The sequence below is a fragment of the Trachymyrmex septentrionalis genome, unplaced genomic scaffold (assembly GCF_001594115.1).
Source record: "Trachymyrmex septentrionalis isolate Tsep2-gDNA-1 unplaced genomic scaffold, Tsep1.0 scaffold76, whole genome shotgun sequence".
NCBI lineage: Eukaryota > Metazoa > Arthropoda > Insecta > Hymenoptera > Formicidae > Trachymyrmex > Trachymyrmex septentrionalis.
In genome coordinates this window covers 1,426,739-1,431,735 of record NW_017305947.1, presented here as the reverse complement: position 1 = coordinate 1,431,735, position 4,997 = coordinate 1,426,739, and the positions used below count along the sequence as shown (strand labels likewise).

The window sequence follows — 4,997 nt, the reverse complement described above, 5'->3', positions numbered from 1 at the left end:
TTTTTTTTAAATATTCCTACGACTTTTGATTACTGAGTTATCGCGGATTAAATAAAAGAATTATTTTGACTTTAATTGCTCATAACTCCATTAAAAATTGTCGTATCGTATAATTTAAAAAAGAGATTTTTAAAGCTGAAACTTTACTCTATTAAGATATATTTATATTGTTGGTAAGAAAGTAATTGCGGTTTTTACTGATAGATGTCTTTCAAAAAAACGCGATGACTTTTTACTTAACCTAATATAATGTACCAAGCGATAGCGCGCGTTTTACGACTCTGAGCTCAGCATGTCTGACGAGTTTTCGAGTTACGTGGCTTTCGCCGCGTGTTACATTTGGGCAACGACTTTCTCGGGCATGGATCCTACTTCCTAAGTCCTTCCCTGAAGCGGTGTCGTTGTTTCGTTAGCGGTATGACGCAATGATGAATAACAGACGCGCGCGCGCGACGCGGCTAATGGACTGTGCATACAGCACAAAAACTGAGCAGGGCACACGCACGCATACGTGTGCACTTTCGATCGTTCTTCTCGGGTTCGTACACATAGTCAACTTAGCCCTTCACTCAGTAAAATAAATTTCGGCCCCGGCGTACCGAGAAGCGGTAACGTTTCTTCTCTTCGACGAAAGTAGGAATACATAAGGATGACCCGAATTAAGATCTAAGCGTTCTTTTCTCAGCGCAATTGCACGAACATTTTTAAATCGTGACATTTTCGAACATTTAAAATTTATACGGAAGAGAGGTGTCCTGATTTTTTCGTTACGTCACTTTCTCGTTCAATTTGAAATGAGATCCGATAGTAAGAGCTCATGATTTTTTCAGACCTGTTATGAAGGAATAATGAAGTTTAAAAGTTTAAATAAATAAAATGGGATGAATTTTTAATATAGCCATTTATTTATAATGAGTTCTAAAAGTAACATTCTATTAAAAAAGATGCTTCATAACTCTTTGTAATATTTCATAGTGTAGCCGGTGAATATACCTAATATTCGAATAAATAAATAAAAAATGAATGAAAATATTCATTCGAATACACTTCTTTTTTATTCGTCAAAAACGAATAAATACTTTTTCATTCAATTTGAATGAATATTTTTTGAATATTAAGAATATTTTTGTATTCACTTTTACTCTGTATTATCTGCACATTATAGCTTGCAAGCCTGCAACAGAAAACAGAAATCTATAAAAACAATGGCTACGATTACCGCGCGCTTAGTCCGCCATCTATACAATGGGCGTCTTTGTTTATACCTATAGGTTAACAAAGATATTTTTATTGGAAATAAATATTATATCTTGGAATTTAATGTCCATAGACCATAATGAACGACGCGCGAAGATATCTTATAACATGTTTATAACATTACTGTGACGGAATATGTATGACGTTCTATCAAATAGATATTTATAAATTAAAAATGTATTACTTTCTAAAATAGTTTTCAAAATTTTTAAATTGCTTTCACAAAATTTGAATATTACAATGACAAAAATAAATAAAAATCACTTTTTTTTTTACTTAAAGTCATTAAAATGTCGGTTATAATTAAGGCGTCGCTTATTGGAGCTTTTTTTCAGTTTATATTTTGTTTGAATGAATATGAATACTCGTTAAATATTCATAGTTTTTTTGTAAATAAATATTTTTTGAAAACCCAAAATTTTGAATGAATATGTGATTACACTTTTTTTTATGTGAAAATTTTTAACAAATACAATTTGGAGCTCAATTACAATTTTTTGTATTTATTAGAAGGGAATCCCGTTTGCCTACAGTATCGTTTACCTACATCACTTTTGCCGGCAGTTCGTTTGCACATAAATATTATTGCCTACAGTTTGATTGCCTACATGTACTTTTGCACACAAATAAAAATTTTAGAAATAGAATTACTTTTATTTTTTTATTAGAATTACTTTATTTCTGAATAATTAATTTAATTTAAAATGAATGTTAGTTCAACATCTTAACACTCGGAATTATAAGGCGCTTCGTATTTAAAGTTTGAATATTTAAAACAAGTTCCGTTTCCAATCATATTGTTTATCACACGCGCGTATACAAGCGTATCTCACTACACACATCGGTTATTCGCACATATCGGTGCGAAGAATGTTGCTACGGTCTCGGTCTAAAGGCTTAGTCTAAAGGCTTAGTCTAAAGGCTTAGAACGCTCGCACGGAATGCAAGAGATCCGGGTTCGACTCCCGGCCGAGGCAATATTTTTCTTTAGTTGGAAAATAATTTGTGATTTGTTTTTTTCGGCAGCGAATTTGAGAATAATCCAAATTAAGTAATTATGCTAAAAATCAATTTAATTAATTATAAAGTCAAAATAAAAAATTAATTTAAATGGAGTAAAAATTTTTGAAAGAGCTACAAAGAGTTGTATGAAGTGTCGAAAATAATCTTCAAAAAATATCAAATCGATTTTGAAGCTATAAATATCAATTTATATACTGTTATTTTTATTTTATTATTTATTGTTATCTTATGCATTTGCCATGTTATTATCTCGCTGCATTCTTTGTCAAATTGTATATTGAAAAAAGAATTTAGGAATAACTATCAAGTGTTGAGTAAAATATTTTCAGTCAAATGTTCAGTTAATATTATCAAAAATAATTTTCTTTTTCTAAATATTTAGTAATTATTGTACCAAACGATTAAGTATATTATTATTTAAGAAATTTATAAAATATTCGAAAAAGTAAAATTATTGTTGATTATATTAATCAAGTTTTTTTGATTAATATAATTAAGAATAATTTTACTTTGATTGAAATTAGTTTACTTAATATTTGATAGCTATTATGAGACTATTTTTCAGTGTATTTTTTGTTGCTTCTGATCACCAATTGTTAATCACGTCGCGCTGTTATTTGTAATTTGATAATTCCTTGTCGCTTCTTCATTGATATATCGCGTATTTTTTTACCATCTGCATTTGCTTGCGCATCATTTCATCGTGAAACTGTTAATTATCTTCGTGCCGTAACCAGCGCGACAAATCCGTATCGTCGTAAGTGTTACGTGTGAAAAAAACAAATGTGCGTGACAATAAGTTCATATCCAGCTGAGTGGATTATTTGTCTCATATCTAGCGTGATATACCGTCTCTTGTTTCATTAATATCTCTCGCGCAATCAAGAAATAAAAATATAGTCATATATCCTTTGCGATGAGCTCGGATGTTTCGGAATGTTTTGTAAAGTGTTTTCAAGACACAGTGCAGTCTGTGTTTTGACGATTGTTATAATTTTTTTCTCATTTTCGGCTTTTCGGTTGGCTGATCGGAAAAAGCAGTTTCTGACCACTTAAAATTCTGATAATTTTTTTTACGTTTGCGCATTAATTTTCCTTTGGTTTCTAAAAGAGATCTGCGGCAGAAGGGACAGATTTGATGATTTATTTATTTTTTATTTATTTTTTTTAAAGAATACATTATGCGTTTAACAATTTTGATTGGTTATCGATGGACAAGTGAAATCTGTCCATTTTTAGTAGAATATATTATAGGGATTTTATATGTAGGATTTTATACGTTGTTGTATAAAACTATTGTCACGTGTTTAAAATAACCACGTGTTTGTACAGAACATCGTGCTTGTTCTAGTTCGCTAACGCGAAGTACGAAAGGGAAGATCTTCACGTGGTCATCATGATATTAAAATATAGAAATTTTATACATTATTTTCTTATCTTAAAACGTGTTATGTTAAAATGGCTAAACAGTGTATCTTTAATTATTATTGGATTGGTTGGGTTGGGAACCGAATGGTTCCTTATTGTGATAAGCAAGAGTTTTATAAAACAGGTTTGAATCTCTGTTAAATATGATATAATATTTTTTGCAATAAATTTTTTACAGTGTTCAAAAAATATTCATTAGCATCGGTAATCTAGATAATCTAGATAATAATCGGTAATCATTAGAATCGGTAATTCATCGGTAATTCATTAGAATCGGTAATCTAGATAATCTAGATAATAATCGGTAATGAGCTTTCGAGTTCCTCTAACGCCTAATAATAATAATAATAATAATCGGTAATCTAGACATGAGATTCCTTTTTTACTTTTTCACTTTTTCGTGTAGTGTACATTAGTTTATAAATTTAGGAACGCTTGCAATTGTCTCGTATTTTACAAAAACTTAAATATCTCGATGAAGAAAAAAATTGTGATAAAATTTTCTCAAATTCTTGCAAAAGTGTAACTTCATTATATACCTTTTTTATAATTGACAGTTATAAATTTCTAATTTTTTTTAAATTAAAATTTTTATTTTATAAATTCGTAAAAAATACCAGGAATATTTTCTGGTATTTTTTATTACCAATTTTTAGTATCAGAATATCACTGATGTTCTTCATAATTTTTTGTGGATTAGGAAAATAGGAAAAAAAATTATGATAAAATTTGTTTTATCGTCATTATTGCAATAATAAGGATAGGGAGTAAAAATTTTTTTTTCATAATGGTTTGACAATCGATATATGTTGAGTTTAATTTTGTACAGAGGCAATTTTCGTATACATAATTCTGCTACGCACTTTATTGATTTTATTTCTAAAATTTAATTTTTTGAAAAGATATTGAAAAAAACATTCAAATTTTCAAAAAACACTTATTTTTTAATCTTACAAGAAGGTTCATTTTTTTATTGATTCACTATTTTTTCACTTTTTCGAGAATAAAATTTATTTTTCTCACTGTTTTTGATAACTCTAGCCGCTTCCATTCCTGATAATATTAAATTGCTTGTTAATTGAATTTGTTAATAATCGGGCAATGAGAGCATTAATACATTGCGATAGTTGGAGGGCAATTAATACAATATATATTATTGACACACAATTTCACATTAGATTAAGTAAAAATTAATTGAATGATGTGTGATTGATGTTTGAATTCTTGATTGATGTTTCAGTTTCTTTCAAACCAACTTCAGCAATGTTGCGTATAAATAATTTTTTTTT

At 29.1% G+C, this 4,997-nt stretch overlaps 1 protein-coding gene across 6 annotated transcripts in view; it reads left to right on the top strand.

Annotated features, from left to right (window-relative positions):
• The window catches only part of LOC108754122 (nuclear receptor coactivator 3-like), a 163,199-nt gene that overhangs the window by 112,110 nt on the left and 46,092 nt on the right, over nt 1-4,997 (top strand). The window lies entirely within an intron of this gene.